General features: G+C 48.3%; 1 long non-coding RNA gene across 1 annotated transcript in view; it reads left to right on the top strand.

The window, feature by feature from the left end:
* The window catches only part of LOC141986878 (uncharacterized), a 98,394-nt gene that overhangs the window by 16,137 nt on the left and 62,604 nt on the right, over window positions 1-19,653 (top strand). Inside the window, exon 6 of the long non-coding RNA XR_012639383.1 lies at window positions 1,029-1,139. This is a non-coding gene — a long non-coding RNA (uncharacterized LOC141986878). The remainder of the gene's footprint in view (window positions 1-1,028; window positions 1,140-19,653) is intronic.

Here is a 19,653-nt window from a genome sequence, read left to right as displayed (position 1 = left end):
TCTCCAGTTTCTCCAGATCATTTTGAATTTTAATCCTATCCTCCAAAACACTTGCAACCCCTCCCAGCTTGGTATCATCCGCAAACTTTAAGTGTATTCTCTATTCCATTGAAGACATTGAACAGAACTGATCCCTGCGGGACCCTACTCATTATGCCCTTCCAGCATGACTGTGAACCACTGATAACTACTCTCTGGGAACAATTTTCAAACCAGTTTTGCACCCACCTTATAGTAGCTCCATCTAGGTTGTATTTCCCTAGATTGTTTATGAGAAGGTCATGCGAGACAGTATCAAAAGCCTTACTAAAGGCTTATCTGATCGCTGTTAGATCAGTGGGAGTTACTGGGTGTACCAACCTCTTGGGTACTGTACACTTAAATCCAAATAGTTCCCACTGATTGCTACTTCCTGTTCATCAAATACAGATGTTTGATTATAACTATTGTTAAAGCATCTGACTATGTTGCTGGAGTGGTTTCAGAATAAGACTGTGTAAGGACTGGTAGGGCTCAGGCCACTGGTGGAGAATTTAACCTTACATAATGCTTAACGGTAATTGCTGTGCACAGAGCGGCAGCTAGAAACATGCCTTCCCAGCAAGGGCAATCAGCTCAGCTAATGTCTCTGCAGTGCCAACAAGATAGCCAGCTCAGCTGACTTCTCATCACTAACAGGGGGCCAGCGATTGGGGCTTCTGAGCAAGTAGATGCAGCCAGGCCTGCAAACGGTGGTCTGCATTCCTTTTGACACATCAGCCCTCTGATAGAGCTAGGATCTCAGCCAGGGAACTGCTTAGGATAAGCTCTGGGGAAGGATCCCTGACTTGACAGATGCACTCAGAACTGTTACTGTTTGGCCTTCACCTCCGCTAATTACTCAATGTTCAGCCAAGCCTGAGGCAGAGCATTGACCAAAATGTTTTTATGCAACAGCTGAGGCCAGCAGAACCTCTGTAACTGTCCCCTTGTGGCCTTGGGCAAGGCCCTGCTCAGCCTCTCAGCTTCATTTAACCTCTCTGTTCCAGCTTCCTCTTTGGTGAAGTGGGAATAAAAGTACTTCTGGGCCCCACAAAGGAGCCAGGACTAATCGGTTAATGTCTGTACAGCCCTGGGAGGAGGAGGACTGAATGCGAGGGGTAAGTTACCCTTGTCCTATGCCCTAACAACACTGCCATCCTTTGGAAAGTGCCTTGCAATCGACTGATAAACACTATGGGAGATGGGGTTTATTATTACAGACTCGCCCTGACCTCCTTTCTATCCCTGTAAATTGCAACAACCCAATCAATGCAGCATTATCTTGTATAGCACTTTCCATACTCATTCTCCCCAAAGCACTGTACAGAGCTGAATAAGAAATAATAGAGGGAGAGAAACTTGAGTGGTACAAGTAAAGGAGTTGAGGGAGGGCATTAGACAGTATTAAGACAGTTATCATTTCTGTCCCTATGCTGTTTTGCTGCAGGCGTGTGACAGCGCTGAGAGATACAGTTTGAGCCAGCACTCTGGTCACTGTTAAAACCAGTTAGGTTTCCCTGGGGGAAGCCTTATTGGTCAGGTTGCCTGATAACTACCTAACCCTAGTCTGGACTAGTAAATGAACTAATTAACCCATTAACAGGCAAGTGGCTTAAAAAGAGCACTGGAAGGAAGTGCTTGAGAGAGAGGGGAATGAATGAGAGCAGGCTTGGAGAGGTCTGAGTAGAGACTTCAAACCCCATCCCCATAGGAAGAGTTGTGGAAGCACTGATATGTATTGGTGGAGGGATTGAGGCACTGTAAACAAAGTACATGCCACTGTTTACCAACAAGAAGGTCTTAGAGCAGTCTGTTAGTGGATGAGGGGGTGCAGCACAGAACCCCATCGCAACTAGTGTGCAGCACAGCACACTGTCACGTGTTGTGTTCTGCCCCAGAAGTGGCTGCACTTCAGTGCTGGGTGAAATGATTGCTCTGTAATATAACTTGTAGAGGTTGTTAGTAACGTTATTTGGGATGACAGTTACAGGCCAGAATAAGACAATTGTCATTATCATTTCTCTTCACATGAAATCTGAAAGGAAATGAAGAGGTGGAGACAAGCAAGGAGGCTGCTTCAGCAGAAGGGATGATGATTGTGCATTCAAGTCCCTCTCCTGGTGGTAGAGGGAAATGAGTACAATAGTTCCTCTATGGAAGGGTGGGTGCAAAGCACTTTGCATTTCCATAGCCTCTTCTGTCAGAGGATCACAAAATACCATCAGAAAAAGGGAGCTACCTATTTGTCAATTCGCCCCTAGGTGCCTGGCTCTTGAGGATGAGCTGAGCTAAACTTTGACATTTAAGACAAAGGACGCAGCAGTACTTGGGGCCCTGTTACCGAGGAACAAGGTCTGGTGGGGCTAGTGGTGCAAGTGGAATCCATTTCTTACTGGTATGGGCTGGAGGGGAACAGCAGTTAATGGGGGAGCCATGTGACTCCTCCCCGCCCTGCTGGGCAGGCCCCATGCCCACAGCTCCTATGTGCGGTTCTATCACCCCAGCCCTTCCACGCAGGGTCTCCTCTGGCTGTACAGCAGCCTCGCCAGAGGACAGGGCTGTGGGCGGCACAGCTGGACTAGAGGAGCTGCTGGCGTGGGGCCGCTCAGTGGCCCCATGTTCTGCTCCTTTCCCCGCTGTGGTTCCTGGGAGAGGCCTGTGGGGGAAAAGAGCAGAACACCAGCAGCAACTCTGGCAGCTGTAGCACCCCCAGCCCTAGCCTCTGGCGAGACTGCTGTACAGACAGAGGAGACCCTGCGTGGAAGGGCTGAGCTGTGCTGGAGGTCAGGGCCAGCTCTAGGTTTTTTGCTGCCCCAAGCTCAGGTGGGGCTGGGGCTTGCAGGTGGTGCTGGAAGCTGAGGGACTGATGTCACCTTTTCCCAGTGCCTGCAGGGGCTTCCCCCCTGCCCTGCCCGGCCCCGCAGAGAAGCCCCAATATCAGGGGTGGCACAAGGCAGCGCAGCAGCCAGTGCGCAGATGAGGCTGTGCAGCCCTGGCTCCCTGGCAGGACTTGTCCTGTCCTCCCCAGGTAGCAGCTGGGCCCTGGCAGCTCAGCATCCTGGGGCTTCCCCTTCCTGTTGTGGCCAGGGGTAGGGTGCCCTTGCCCTGTCTAAGTGGCACAGCTCAGAGCACAACTGCCCCCCAAAACTGGAGGGCTGGAATGCCACCCCTGGAAATGTGCTGCCCAAGCATGTGCTTGCTCTGATGGTGCCTAGAGCCGGTCCTGCTGGAGGTGTGGGGCCGCTGGGCTCCTCCATTCTGCTCCTGCGTTTTTTCCAGTACGCCATACTGGCTATAAATATCTTGCTGGTATGATGGACTGGACCGCCCTACTTGCACTGCTGGGTAGAGCTCAAAAGCATGAGGTGGTTTGGATACTTTGCATGGGGAATTTTAGTAGCAGAGAGAGGGTTACGTGAAGAAACTGATATGAAATCTAATGCAACAACAGTAAACATAGATTGAGTGGGCTTGGTATTAATCAGAAGAGAATCAGAAAACCAGCCCACAAAAGTCAAGCTGGTACAGGGATACCACCCAAGTATAAGAAAATGCACGCTTCTCACTCCATATAAGGAGAAATGGATGCTTCTCTGGCAAAACAGATGAAATTGCAACAGTTAGCTCATAGGAGGCACCATCCCAGATCAGATGATCTCACCTGCCACCCTGCTTCAGATAGGATTCAACAGTTAGTATCTTGAAAGATGATGAAAATCCCTGCTAATGCACCTACTTAGAGAAGGGCAAATGTAATTTAGTGGACTGAGCACAGAGCCAGGATTCAGGAGTCCTGAGTTCAGTTCCCAGCTCTGCAAGTCAGCTGCTGTATGTCCCGGGGGAAATCATTTCACTTCTTTGTGCAACTCTCCCGTCTGCCCTTTTGTTTTGTCTGTTTAGACTGCAAAGTCTTCAGGCAGGGATAGTTTCTCACTGTGTCTGTGCAGCACCAGCTCAAAAGGCCCCTGATCTCAGTTAGGGTCTCTGGGTTCCCCTTGATACAAATAATGAATATAACTTTTCATCGCTGCTGATTTGAGCTGAGTTAGACCCAGTAATCCTAGAGATGAAAATTCCATTATCAATAACCCCAAAGCAAACTCCTCCCAAAAGAAAGCTTTTCCATGCAAGATACCATACTTACTGTTTTCAATAGCACTTCTCAGAGTGCTTGTAAATGTTCATTAATGAAACCTCACAACCCCCCACAATATTGAGGCACAGAGGTGACTGTCTCGTTGTCATAGTCATAGAGTCAAGAACAGAACCCAGGATGCTTATCCCGTGCCAGTCACTAGCCTTGACTTTCTACTTTTTATTGCTCTGAATTTTAAGGACATAAGAATGGCCATACTGGGTCAGGCTGCTGGTCCATCTAGCCTGTAGTGAGGCAGCAGCCTGACTCTGATAGGCAGGAGTTAAAAGCAGCCAAGCTAGGCTGATTAGGGAGGGGCTGACCACAGGTGTGGCCAGCTCAATCAGGGCCCAGCTGGTCCTGATAAAAGGGCTGTGGGGCTAGGAGACAGAGGAGTCTTTCTTCCTCCCTGGAGGGAGAAGGGCTAGCTGCCTGAGAGGAAGGTACCTGAACTGGAGCAGTGCTGGGGAAAAGGGCAAGAGAAGCTGGGGAACTCTAGCTTGGCAACTCCCCAGGCTGCAGGCCTTGTTGAAGGCTTACAGAGGTACTGGGGCTGCAGAGGGGTAGCTTGGGGATAGGCAAAGGCAGCAGGTCCTAACCCCTTGCCAATGATGAGTAGCCATTACAGACTGTAGTGATTCATCCAGTCCCAGCTTCTGGCAGTTGGAGGTTTAGGGACGCCCACTGTGTGTGGGGTTGCATCCATGAATATCTTGGCTAACAGCCATTGATGAACCTATCCTCCATAAACTTATCCAATTCTTTTTTTAACTCAGTGATACTTCTGACCATCACCACATCCCCTGGCATCAAATTCCACAGGTTCACTATGTGTCATATGAAGAAGTACTTCTTTTTGTTTGTTTCAAACCTGCTGCCTGTTAATTTCATTGGGCAGCACCCCTAGTTCTTGTGTTAATCCTCCACTGAAAACACATTCAGAGCCCATTCATGCTCCAGTCTTGAGTGAAAATTGGTAACTGTGGCTCATTCAAGACTCCTGATCAGTGGATCGACTTTACAAACCACTCTCCATGAAAGCCACCATCTTGAATTGATTCTGTCAGTTTTATTCAGCAACTGTCAGACCACGAAACCATGTCTCTGTAATGCTGAGCTTTCCAAGACTCTCTTGGAGAAGCGCCCACTAAGGTAGCCTCTAGTGGTGTTACCCAGGGTTCTTTCTTACCAAAGCTCTTGGTAACTTTTAATCTGTGCGAAGTGGTGTCAGAAAATAAATCAGGGGAGACACGGCCATGTGACCGATAGATGGCTGGCACAAACAGGACAACATGAGTGCTTTCACTTAGAGCTAAACTTTACTTAGCCTCAAGCACTTACACATGTCCACAACAGGTTAGTAGAACACCCCCCAACCCTCGATAATTACTGAAGCTGAATATGGCTCTCAAGTGGCAGAGTGCCAGTGGGGAACACAAGATTCATCCGGGGGAGAGTCCCTGAAGAGCCCCTTCTGAGAAGTCCTGCTACTTTAAACTTTCCCCCCTTATTTATACATTAAGGGATATGTCATTGTATTACTAAAGAAAACTTGCTAAGCAAGCAGTTTTTAAAGGTCAAGCAAGAGGTTTCCTTATGATGGTCAATTAACCAGATATGTGTTTTGTTTTTTTTTTTTTTTCTCCCCAGAGTGTCCATGCCTTGGGACCCTGACAGACACATTCCTCAGGGTACATTATAGACAAGCTTCCTGTTTTTTCTAAAATACATATATCCAGAATTTCAACATTCTTGGCAGGAAGGGCGTGGGGTCAAGCTGCCCTTTCTGTGGCACCCAAAACCCCCTCCCCTCCTGCCTTGGTTATGCTAAGGCCGCTGCATGACCAATTTGCGGTCTGCTGACTTGACTGCTTTTAGCAATAAGCAATAGTGGTTTCAGGCACTTTACTGTTTTGCCAAAATCTCCCTGTACAGTGAGAGATAAAAGGTTACAATCAAACTCCATTCAAGAGGTTTTATTAACTGGGGGAAAAGGAAGCACTGGAACCAGCTTGCAAAGAAATAGCTCTTCCCACCCAATCCATCTTACTGATCAGCATAGGCTTCAAGCAATGGATAAAATGACATTTGGCCCACTGTAACAACAGCCACTGGAATCATTGGATACTTACTAATCCCTGTCACATGACAGGAGTATTTTGTAATCATCACTCATGCGGGGCCAGACAGTATAGATCAGTCTCTAGTAGCACCTCCTGTCACATCTTTATTACAACCCTGAAGTCTCCCTGAAGTTTCAGTTGGTCATGGGATCCTTCATTTTCCTGTCTGCTGTTAACCAGCGGCCACATACATCCTAGAGGTGGCTGCATTTCAGTGGCTGGTAAAGTGATTTCTGCCCTGTATATATTAAGGGCTTCATCCTACAAACTTATATGTGTGAGTAATATTCATGTGCACAAGTGATTATGGGATCATGCTCTAAGGGTGAGATTGTCAGCACCCACAATCAGGGCCAGATAGTTGCAAGGTCTCAATACATTGGACGGTGAGCTCCATTGGAAATCTGGCTCTTATCTAAGTACCTACATGACAACTGAGGTCTTCTGAAAATCTGGCTCGAAGTATGTAAATGATTTGAGTTTCTTTGGAAGAAGGGCAACATGAGATTATTCTTCCCTTACCAAAAGCACTTGTAGATTTGTCTGCAGTCAGACTCCTTAGTGTTGTATCTTTCTTTGTGTGTTATGTCTCTGTTGGTGTTTGGGACAGAAATGGATTCTAGCCACAAAGTTCAGGTCTGGATCCAAATTTTCCCCTAGTTTGGAGTGTCCAGGTCTGGGTTTTTGTTCCAGGCCCATCTCTAATTTGGATATCACATTTTTAAAACCTTCCTTTCCTCCCCAGAAGATTCATAGCAAGTCATCTCCAGCTCTAGGTCCGAGGGACAAATATTCTGTTGGTTGAGTTCTTCTCCCTCCTTTTCTCTAACTGCAAGGATATGACCCACTACTCTCAGCAGAGTGGCAGTACTTAGCGCTAAAACACTGGCTAAGGTAAGAATTTGGTCCAGATGCCCTAGGACTGCCAGAGGCTCCACAGCTACTAAGAACCTTGGACATACTTCATAAATTCCCTAGGCCCAGGTCTGCTATGTATGCTTTGCCAATGAAGAGGGACTTTACTGGTCTGGAGTTTTTTTTTGTGGAAAAAGAGCTCTAATGGTAGAACATATTACAGAATGTTAAAAATGCTTCTGTGGATCTCAGGCTACGCCTGGTATAACAAAGGAGTCTATTCAAAATGTATTGGATGCCACAAAGGTGGTGCAAGATGGGGGGGCCTTGTCCTCTGTTAGTTCTTTGTGGTGTAACAAAGAAAAAGGAGCCCTGATGCGTATGCTATGGACTGCCAGGTATCTGTGAGATAAGGTGGACGCAAGAGCGGAAGTAGTGGTTGGTTTCAGCAACCAAACCTCAGCTGAAAACTAGATCCTAGATTATGGATCTCCTATGCTGGGTTTAACTCCACCACAAAGACTTTGGCTCTTGAGAGCTGTAGTGGTTACCAAGCGCTTGATTTGACAACAATGGAGGAGCAGGCTTATGCCCGGAATAGATCAGTGATATTCAGACCTGTCTGAGGTAGCAAGGAAAGAAAGAATAGCTTATCAATGTAGAGAGCAATTTATGAATTTGAATAAATGCAGACCCCATTTCTCGATACATTTGGATAAAGAATACTGAGATCAAACAATATTAGACTTCCATTCCACCTGCTTTTCCTTTCCTCCTACCCCGGTCTCCTCTTTCCCTTTTTTGCCTGTTTGTGTATGTCTTTTACTTAATTTTTATTTTTTATTGTTACCCCCACGATACCATGTTATATCTGTGTAATATTGTCTGATTTTGTATTGTCTGGTCTTGCAGCTTTGAGAAAATTGTAAAGTTTTGTTATTGCATAATTTTATTGGCTATCCTGTGAAATGAGCAGCATGTGGTTGACCTTTTTGTATTTTGATTGTTTATGAAAATTAATAAATTAATCACAAAATAGCAGTCCAAAATTTGTTCCTGAAAACCCATTTAGTTATTTCAGTGCAAGTTTGTGCGTGGGCATGCCTATTTGGGAATAAAAGTGGCTAAGCTCTCCTTTGCCATGAGTATGGTTGCCAGGTGTCTGGTTTTTGACTGGAAGGCCCAATCAAAAAGGGACCCTGTCAGATCTGGTCTGCACTGCTGACTGGGCCATTAAAAGTCCTGTTGGTGGCACAATGGGGCTAAGGCAGGCTCTCTACCTGTCGTGGCTCCCAGAAGCAGTGGTAGTCCCCAGCTCCAGCTTTTAGGCGTAGGGGCAGCCAGGAGGCTCTGTGTGCTTCCCCCACCCCAAGCACCAGCTCAGCAGCTCCCATTGGCCGGGAACTGCGGCCAATGGGAGCTGCGGAGGTGGTGCCTGCAGACAGGGCAGCATGCAGAGCTGCCTGGCCATGTCTCAGCGTAGGAGCTGGATAGGGGACATGCCGCTGCTTCCGGGAGCCACCTGAGGTAAGCGCCGCCTGGAGCCTGCACCCCCTCCTGCCTTCCAACCCCCTGCTCCAGCCTAGAGCACACTCCTGCAGCCCAAACCCCTCATCCCTGGCCCCAGCCCAGATCCCACACCCCCAGCCAGAGCCCTCACCCCCTCCCGCACCCCAATCCCTTGAGCCAACCCAGTGAAAATGAGTGAGTGAGGGTGGGGAGAGTGAGCAACAGATGGAGGGGGGATGGAGTGAATGGGGGTGGGGCCTCAGAGGAGGGGCAAGAGTGTTCGATTTCTGCCAGTAGAAAGTTGGCAACCCTAGCCGTGAGGCCTACAAAAAACCCAGTATGGTCTCATTGTTTCTTTAGCCCCTTGTATTCCAAAATAATTGTCCACACACATTAGAACCAGCCTAACAAAATCAGTTTTAATTCACACCTTATCTTATGGGGTGAGTTTGAGTATTTAGACCTGCTTGAAATTACAACACTTTGCTGGTAAAGGCTAGTGCACCTAAAATGTATTTGCTTCCCCAGTCTCTGGTTCTGTGCTAGCTCAATAGGTTGCCACAGCTTTGCAAGTTCTATCATTTCCAACTCCTTCCAAAGGAGCTCGTGCTGAACCCCTATTTATATCTTGTAGGGAGATTATATCTTGTAGGGAGAAGGGGAGTAGATGACTATTGAGCAGGAATGCTCTTACCTCTTTCCCTTTCATGTATAGTCAGTGCAGGTCTAATAGAAGTGCTCGGAGGAGGAACAGTAGAGTCGGTAGCAATGCAATTCCCCCCACGCTACCTACCAATACACTCAGCCTTTAACCCTAAAATGCACACCTCCAAGCAAAGTAGGTAGCTCAGTCTATGGCCTGTTCAGGCCTTTGCTTCTCTGCCATGATTGCTAACAGAGTGTGCATTTTGGGTGTCTTTTTTTTTTTTTATGGGGACGCTGACATACTAGGGACTGGATTGAGACAGATTCATTTCACACAAGCTACTAGATGGCAATAACTTTCGCTCCCTACTGACCTGGCCCCAATTTGTACATAGTGAAAAGTTGTGTCTTCTTATCCAGTCTGCCACCAGATTATCCTGATAGTGAATTGTGAACTCCTTGTTGGCTAGACTTAATGTGTGGGTGCTGGGTGGTATTGGTGGCCTGTGATATGCTGGAGGTCAGACTAGATGATCTGGTGGTCCCTTCTGGCCTTAAATTCTATGGGTATGTCTACACTGCCATAAAACACCTGCAGCTGGTGTCAGCTGACTTGGGCTTGTCGGGCTCCAGCTGCGGGGCTATAAAATTGTGGTGTAGACCTTTGGGCTCAGGTTGGAGCTGGGAGTCTGGGACCCTGTAAGTGTGGTGGGCCTCAAAGCCCGGTCTCCAGCCTGAGTCAGAACATCTACACTGCAATTTTATAGCTCTGCAGCCCTAGTGAGCTGACACAGGCCAGTCATGGGTTTTTTATTACAGTGTAGACATGCACTATGACCCAAGGCTGGGACCCACTTGTAGCTTGTCTACAGAGTGTGCCAAAAAGAAACTAAAATAATCCTTTGCCGTCCTCTAGTGGTCCAATTAAGAAATGTAGTTAGCATTCAGTTAAAGCAGGCAATATTATGTATCTTGTACTATCACACCACAACTTATTGCATAAATCTGCAGCCTCTACCCTAGGAAAATGTCTACTCCATGTAGCTGAAGAAATCACTGTGAGCCAGCCATATTCCCTTTGTCTCAGGTCCTGGCTAGCAGGGGAACACTGGAAAATATTATTTTCCTTTCCTCTGCTGGTCGGACAGCAGCAGAGGCATTTTAATGAAGCACATGGTGTCTGGGGGAGCTGAGGTCCTGGGACAGGCTGCAAAAGGGGTTTTGCAGACCTCAGTCCTCACAGAGAAAGGATGGCCCAGTGGTGAGTGCACTAGGCTAGAATTTAGGACAGTAGGTTTAAAATCTCTGCTCTGCCACAAACACCCTGTGTGACCTTGGGCAAGTGGTTTAGGCCTAGATCCTCAAAGGTGCCTAACTCCCATTGAAAACAAAGACCAGTGGGAATCCGGGCCTTAGTGTGTCTGTCTCTGTCTCTGTTTCCCATCTGTACAATGGGAGAATAGCACTGCCCTGCCTTGCAGTGGATAAATAGATGAAAGAGTGGGAGGTAATGAGGAGCCATGGGTGATTTCTAACCATCTTTGTGGTGGGCATTAGCAGAGCACAGAAAGTTGATGTTCAAGTTAGATGATTTTTTAAAAAAAAATTAAAACCTTCTCCCCCTGCTCCTTCCACCCCAAAAAATGGCCTAGCTCCAAAACAAAAATTTTTTCATTTTTAAAATGACACTTTTTTTGTTCAATGCAGAAAGAAAACATTTCCTTTCTGCCTTCAGGAATCCAGGGCATGGGGTGGGGGACGATTTTTTTCATTAACTCCCTCCTCCCCCGAATTTTCAAACTTAAAAAAAATCTTTTAAAACAACAAGGGATTTATATTTCCATGACCACCGCACCCCTGTTTTTTGCCTAGCACAAATACAATGAAGCTTCCCTTGGCCCATATCAGCTACCAGTCACCAAGACCCCCTGTTATTCTAGCTGCCACTTAAGGTCTGTCTACACTGCAATTAAAAAAAATAGAGGCACCCCCAAGACTCAGAGCCCAGGTTAGCTTACTCAGGCTCATGAGGCTCAGGCTGCTGGGCTAAAAATTGTGGAGTATCTGTTCGGACTAAGGCTGGAGCCTGGGCTCTGAGACCCTCCTGCCTCACGGGCTCTCGGAGCCTGGGCTCCAACTCTAGCCCGAACATCTACGTTACAATTTTATAGTCCTGCAGCCCCCGCCCCATGAGCCCAAGTAACCTGACCTGGGCCAAATGTAGCTGTGCCACAGATCTTTTATTGCAGTGTAGACGTTCCCCCTAGAGTCCTGACTCTCACAGTCAGACTTGGCCCCTAGTGACTCCCCCTCCCATGTAGACAAGCCTTTGGTCCCATCTGTTTTACTGTGTGACAGGGGGATAATTTCCTTACAGGAGGCCTGTCCCTGCTGGCCTGGAAATCACTGTATTCAGGGTAGGCAACTGTGCTCCTTCCTCACGCCACCGGGCGAGCGTAAATCCCAAGCTGCGGAAGTGGGCTGTCTGCTTCGTTCAGATGTGAATGCTTCACATGTTGTACGGATGGAATGGGGGGCAGGGCACAAAGATTCAATGGCAGTTGGGGGGCTGTGGGGTGGCATGCTGGGGGGTATGGTTCTATAGCAGTTGGGGGGGCTGTGGGGTGGTCTGTTGGGGGGTATGGTTCTATAGCAGTTGGGGGGGCTGTGGGGTGGAATGTTGGGGGAGCTGGGCATAGTTCCAGAGCTGTTGGGAGAGGGCTATGGGGAGGCCCAAACAGTCCACATAAGTTGGGGGGGGTGGTGTCCCATTGCTCTATGGCAATTGGGATGCTCCATGGTTCTGTCACCCCCTCCTGTTCACCCTCCCAGTATTGGATTGTTCAAGATTGTGTAAAAAGCAACAAGGCAGACTTATCCTACTTTGAGTGTCTGGGCCTGAGGATCCTCAATGTGCTCTGCACTGCATGGGTGGAACCTTGGGGCGCCCCATAGTTCTTTGGCAATTGGGGGCTGGAATGTTGGGGGCCTCATAGTTCTATGACAGTTGGCAGGGCTGTGGGATAGAATGTTGATTATGGGGCGGGTTCCATGGCAGTTGGGAATGGCTGTTGGGTGGAATGTTGTGTGGGCCTTGGTTCTATGGCAGTTGGGAGGCAGTGGGGTAGAATGCGGGGGGGCCCATGGTTCTTCGGCAGTTTGGAGGGCTGTGGGATGCTATGCTGGTGGGGGGTAATGGTTCCATAGCAATTGGGGGTTGTGGGGTGGAATGATGGGGGGCCAGAGTTTCCAGCTCAGTTAGGAGGTGTCTATGGGGTGGAATGTTGGGGGTGCACAATTCTGTGATAGTTGGTGATCTGCGGGATGGTATGTTGGGGAGATTATAGCTCAATTTGCAAATGCACAATATTTCAGTAAATTGGATGCATCCTTAGTTTTTTGGCAGCTAAAATTAACGGAGAAAGCTCAAAACTATGCACATTTAATACCCCATTTAGAAGATACAGATTCTTACACTTACCCTTTGGCATAGCTTCAGCACCACAAAACCATACATATGATCTATGAACGTATTAACAGTGTTGACACCTGAATGGATGGCATCATTATCTGGGGCTCAACAAAAGAGGAGCATGATCGTAGGCTTCAGGAAGTCCTGCATACAACTTGAGCTGAAAACCTCAAACTAAATAGGGAGAAATGTGTTTTAGGGGTTACAGAACTGGCTTATGCTGGGGACATTATTTCCAGTGAAGGTGCAAAATCTGATAAGAGGAAAATTTCAGCCATTGAAATGATGCCATGTCGCCAGTCAAAGAAAGATGTCCAGTGGTTCCTAGGAATGGTTAATTACCTTGAAAAATTCATACCTGATCTATCTACCAAAGCAGCGGCTTTGAGAGAAAACTCCTTGAGAATACAAATGAATGGTGTTGGGGTGCAGAACAGGAGGAATCATGGTCAAGTTTGAAACAACAACTGATACAATAGCTAGTGTTGAAGTTCTATGCACCAGGAAGGCCTATTAAAATCTCAGCACACGCTTTGCAGTCTGGGTTAGATACAGTGTTTTTACAGAAGCATGAGGATTGTTGGCAACCAGTGGCATGTGCATCCAAATCACTGACTGAGGCAGAAACCAGATACACACAGATTGAGAAGAAGCTTTTAGGAATATTGTTTACCTGTGAGAGATTCAATCAGTATATTTATGGCCGGATAGTGGAAGTCGAAATGGACCACAAGCCCCTTGATATGGTTATTTAACAAACTGCTAAATGACTATACCTTAAGGATTCAGAGAATGGTGATAAAGCTGCAAAAATATGATTTGGTTGTGACCTAGATGCCTGGTAAATTCATGTTCACTGCAGATGCACTTTCCAGAGCAGTGACTCCCACTACGAAACCAGAGAAGACTTCAGAGATAGAGCCTATGTAGATATGATTGTAAAGTCAATTCCCTTAGCTAATAGGAAACTGTAACAAATAAGAGGGGAAATGGAGAACATGAATCAGGGATCCTTAGAGACAGTGGCCCCAGAACAGTGGAGCCAGGGGGCCATGGCCCTCCCACTTTTTGAAAGTGGACAGGCCTGGCCTGTCCACTTTTCATCACGGTGGACCCCTTCCCCTCCTCTTCCCCCTTCCCCTCCGCTTCCCGCCCAGGGCAGATGGAGGTGGAGGGTCCGTGCCAGCTCCCCACAGCTGCCTGCATGGTGCTTACCCCAAGCTGGTTCTGTCCAAGGGGCGGGGCCTTGGAGCTGCAGCCCGGCCATGGTAAGAGCTGCTTGGGCAGTTGTGGGGAGCCATGGTGGACCCTCCACCTGCCCGTGGTGCCGGGGCCCTGAGCAGCCTCCGGCCCATGTCCCCACACCCCAGGCCCTCCGCCCAGGGCAAATGGAGGGTCCATGCCATGGCTTCCCACAGCTTCCCGCGCAGCTCTTACCATGGCCTGGCTGCAGTTCCGAGGCCCCAGCCTGAGGTAGGTCAGGGTAAGAGCTGGCAGGTAGCTGCGGGGAGCCTGGGTCCCTCCATCTGCCCTGGGTGGAGGGCCTGGGGCGTGGGGACCTGGGCAGGGGGCTGCTTTTGGCCCCTGGGTGGCCTCCCCGATCCTGCTCTGGCTTCTGGCTTGGCTGGGGTGGGGCCTTTGGTGGAAGAGAAGTGGTGGGTGGGGCCTTGGGGGGAAGAGGATGGGCCCCCTGGATCCCTCACTTTTGGGATGTCTCTGCCACCCTTGCTTAGAGAAGTGATAATGAAAGGGTGGCCTGAACAAATAAGCAGTTATTCTCCAAGTATAAGAGACTATTGGACCTGCAGACATGAACTTACTATGATAGATGGGGTGATTTTCAAGGGCAGTAAGGTTGTAATTCCAATGAGCCTCTGAAAAGAAATGCTGCAGAAGATCTACGAGGGTCATTTAGGACTTGAGATGTACAAATGACAAGCACGACACTGGGAAAGGGGGTGGGATATAAGTGTCTTCTCTTCCCCACTAGAAGATGACTAGAAGATCAGAAAGGGGATGACTAGGGCTGAGCAAGAATGACATGGTGCTCCCAGCAGAGAGGGACGTCTTGGCTGGGAAGTAGGTCTAGAGATAGGTAGGGCAATAAGGTGCCCTTGGAGGGGTAATTACAAGCTGGACTCTAAGTGGTGCTGGTGAGCTCTGCACCAAGGGAATGAGAGTGATTTAACCTGGAAGTGAAGGGGGTGGTCTGGGACAAATGAAGCAGTGTAGGCTTGGGACCTTGAATAGGCACTGCGTAATGTTTAGGGGGCCCAGGCTGGTTTGCAGAGAGAGCGAAAAGAAGCCCCACAGCTCTTTATTCTCCTGCCTTAGAGGAGGGAATGGTTGCACAGACACTTGAGGTGGGGGGCTGTGGCCTCATGGAGGGGTGAAAGACTGCTGGGGGACTCTGTAGGAGTAGCTGTGGCTCAGAGAGGGCCAAGAATGGCTTATTAGAGCCCTGTCTTGTTTGAGAACCTTGCTACCCTAGAAAGGGGGATACTACTACTTTAGGTGGACGGTTGAATTGCCCTGTCCCCAGAGGGAGAATGTGGACTGGTAACGACACAGCTACACCTAATGCTGAGTTAGGGAAGGTTCCTGTCACACAGCTTAGGCAGACAACACAAACACATGGGATGCTCGGCAGAAAACTGTACTTTATGACCTTGATTTTATATAGAATGAAATGATGGGCTGGGCTTGCAGGGTGCAGAGAAAAGTGAGCTTTGAGGAGGGATTTCAGAACAGGAGGGATGGGTGCCTGCCTGGTACATTGGGGTGAGGGGGGGAGTTCCCAGCAGCATGGAAGAAAGCAGGCAGGGTAGAGTGAAAGGAGGTTTGGTGGGAATTGCTGGCAGAGACAAAAGGGTGAGGGGAAGAGATGCGATTAGGCCTGGAGAGGTAGCTGGGGGCAGAGCTGTGCTGTGAAGGTATTTAAAAACAAAATAAAGCCACCAAAGAAGTGAAGCAAAAAATCTGCCAAATCTTTGGTCTGAATCCCAGATAGCTCTGGCTAAAGGGCCTAGTGGAAGGTGAAAATGTCACTGGACGCAGCCTAAGACGCAACTTGCACAGGATATTGTTATTTAGAATCCAAAGAGCCCCATTTCCCCTGTCTTCCTTCCTATACACAGGAGCTGTCCTTTCTCCGTACAGGATTTCCTGGAACAATTGATGCAGCTGTCTCAACAACAACACCAACACAAGAACTATATTAAAGGGAGTACGAACTGGAGATGGGGGCGATGGAGCCCCAGGTCACGCACAGGGAGTGTTGCCCTACATTCCCTTTAAGCAGACTTCAAATCCAGCCCTTTCTCTCAGCTTTCGAGCCAAGCTCAACATAAACAAACCAGTTCATATGGAATAAATGTCAATGCCACAGTTCAGGAGGCTCCGTTTGTTTAGCAGCGTTTTTTGGGGATGGGGGTGTAGTGGAGGGAGCAGCTGCCAGGCCTGGAGCATGGAGATAGGGAGATCGATTAAATGTTTGAAAATGTCATTTCACCCCAAAGGCTCGGGAGAAGCAATTAATAAGTTCCACTGATGCCAGCGCACACTGATGCATGCTGTGTGCACTGCTGCTCTCTAACTCCACTTCAGACGCAAATGCTCAGGGTGAGTGTGTTTCACATTGACTCCTGGAGATTGATGGCACGTGCTCTGGTTTGCTCTTGTGTCTGTGCAGTGTGTGCTGCCCTGTCCTTAGGGGAGATACCCTTAGATCTGCGCTCCTTACCTGCCTTTTCGTGGGCAAACAGGCTTGGTTTGTCTCTGGTCCCAGGATAAATTTAATCTGGATAGCTTCGTTTGCTGTAGCCTTGAATTAGCATATAAAGAGTTACTTTCTCCCAGATCACAGGGTAAACATCTTCTGCCTAATGTGTCACCCTCTCTCTTTATTTTCTAACTGTAAAAGGGTCGTTCACCCATTTCCCAGTGATTCACCCCTTTGAACAGCAATTTGAACTCTTGCACCTAAGTGATGCACTGCAACTGGAATGTGCTCTGATTCAAGGGGAATGAAGGCCATATAAGTACCTGGCTGGATAGATAGACAGAATGCTCTGTGAAACAGGTGTGTTTCAGAAGGAAGATGTCATGGGTAGCCTGGCCCTTTTAAGGAAAATCTGGGCCCTGGCTACCCGCAAGGAGATCATTTAAAGGGAGTGAGCCCATCTAGGCAGTTAACTGAATAATGAGCACTTGGGCCTGATGAAAGGCCATCAGGGCTCAGTTGCAGAGAGGTGCTCCTCGAGAGAGAAGTTATCTGAGACCCTAGCAGGAGAAGGACTGGAGCCTGTCAACTTCTCCAAGCTGACAGGTGAAAGCAATGAGTATAAAAGGGGAAAAGCTGCCTGAGGCCTACAGCTGGCCTGAAGCATAATCCTGCTCTGGGAGGAGAGCTGGGGGACTCCTGGATTAAGAAGAGGAAGACTCCTTGATAAACCAGCTGCATGAGGAGGGCTGACACCTGAACTTTGGAGAGGTTGCTTGTCAGCATAAGTCCAGGGCTGAAGAAGTATTGAATCTGAGGGGCTGATAAGGATGGATTTTCCTGGTAACTCTGAAAAATGAGCTAATAAATGAGACCATGTGCACCTTATTCTCAGTTCCTGGATCTGAGTAAATTATTGCAAGACCACAAAGAGAGGAGGAAGGAATCCAGCTGGTAAAGCCACACTGTGCCACAAAGGGATGCGCTCAAGGGTGCCACCCTGTGACAAGCTGTACTACAAGTGGAATTCTGAGACACCCTCCCATCAAGAAGGGATGCCCAAGCAGCACGGTGCAGGTGTCTTCCTTGGTAGTGACACATTTACCCTCCCACGTCAGCATATGGAGGGGCAACCAGAGTGGCAGCAGTTCCAGCTCCAGTTTTTGGGAGTGCCCAAAAGCAGGAGAGGCCTGTGGAGGATGTTCAATGAGAGGTGAGAGTTGATTGTCATTGACAATAAAAGAGACAAAGGTACCAGGCTGGACCAACTGAATGAATTGACTGCGAAGAAGTGGGGCATGCAGGATGGGTTTGCCCCTGTAATAACAAAGATGATAAAGATGGCCCGGTTGCACTGAGCACTAGAGGAAGTGGGGGGAACTAAGCGGTTCAAGACACCGGACCACAAACTGCTGAGGTTCAGTCTATTGTGAAGTCTGAACAAAGGACTGAAGGGATCCAGTTTGGGCAAGGAAGGATGATGCCCCAGGGGCAGACTGTTTTGGTTGTGGGGAGAACTGGCACATAGAAAGGTGTTTTTCTGCTAAGAATTTCAATGTTGGGCAAATGGGCTGTAATTATGGGGAAGCTGGAGCCTACAAGCATAGATGAATAGGGGATAGGCAAGGAAATAGGCTGGGGGTATAAAATTGAAAGTGGGAGGACGGCCAGGGGTTTCACTCTTCCCATTGGTTAGGGAAGATACCCTGACACCACTTTCAGCCCCAGAGGGTGAGAGGCTGGGGAACTCAAATAATCTCCTAAAGGAACTAGGTCAGACCCAAGACCCAAAGCTATTCTGTTCAAGAGGGGTTCAAGCAACTGCCCTGGGGGATGACAAGATCTGGGTGTAATGATGCTGGTTCTGGTGGTACCCAATTGAGAGTGCCAATTCAGGACAAATTGCTCAAAGCAGGGCAGTTACAGAAAAATGGAAAAATCATGGAGCAGGTCCTCAAAGAATCAATCCTGAAGCACTTACATGAGAGGAAAGTGATCAGGAACAGTCAGCATGGATTCACCAAGGGAAGGTCATGCCTGACTAATCTAATCGCCTTTTATGATGAGATTACTGGTTCTGTGGATGAAGGGAAAGCAGTGGATGTATTGTTTCTTGACTTTAGCAAAGCTTTTGACACGGTCTCCCACAGTATTCTTGTCAGCAAGTTAAAGAAGTATGGGCTGGATGAATGCACTATAAGGTGGGTAGAAAGCTGGCTAGATTGTCGGGCTCAACGGGTAGTGATAAATGGCTCCATGTCTAGTTGGCAGCCGGTGTCAAGTGGAGTGCCCCAGGGGTCGGTCCTGGGGCCGGTTTTGTTCAATATCTTCATAAATGATCTGGAGGATGGTGTGGATTGCACTCTCAGCAAATTTGCAGATGATACTAAACTGGGAGGAGTGGTAGATACGCTGGAGGGGAGGGATAGGATACAGAAGGACCTAGACAAATTGGAGGATTGGGCCAAAAGAAATCTGATGAGGTTCAATAAGGATAAGTGCAGGGTCCTGCACTTAGGATGGAAGAATCCAATGCACCGCTACAGACTAGGGACCGAATGGCTAGGCAGCAGTTCTGCGGAAAAGGACCTAGGGGTGACAGTGGACGAGAAGCTGGATATGAGTCAACAGTGTGCCCTTGTTGCCAAGAAGGCCAATGGCATTTTGGGATGTATAAGTAGGGGCATAGCCAGCAGATCGAGGGATGTGATCGTTCCCCTCTATTCGACACTGGTGAGGCCTCATCTGGAGTACTGTGTCCAGTTTTGGGCCCCACACTACAAGAAGGATGTGGATAAATTGGAGAGAGTCCAGCGAAGGGCAACAAAAATGATTAGGGGTCTAGAGCACATGACTTATGAGGAGAGGCTGAGGGAGCTGGGATTGTTTAGTCTGCAGAAGAGAAGAATGAGGGGGGATTTGATAGCTGCTTTCAACTACCTGAAAGGGGGTTCCAAAGAGGATGGCTCTAGACTGTTCTCAATGGTAGCAGATGACAGAACGAGGAGTAATGGTCTCAAGTTGCAATGGGGGAGGTTTAGATTGGATATTAGGAAAAACTTTTTCACTAAGAGGGTGGTGAAACACTGGAATGCGTTACCTAGGGAGGTGGTAGAATCTCCTTCCTTAGAGGTTTTTAAGGTCAGGCTTGAGAAAGCCCTGGCTGGGATGA

This window comes from Natator depressus, chromosome 4 (genome assembly GCF_965152275.1).
Source record: "Natator depressus isolate rNatDep1 chromosome 4, rNatDep2.hap1, whole genome shotgun sequence".
Lineage (NCBI taxonomy): Eukaryota > Metazoa > Chordata > Testudines > Cheloniidae > Natator > Natator depressus.
The sequence above is the reverse complement of the archived record's forward strand: the minus strand, read 5'-3'. Positions and strand labels throughout refer to the sequence as shown.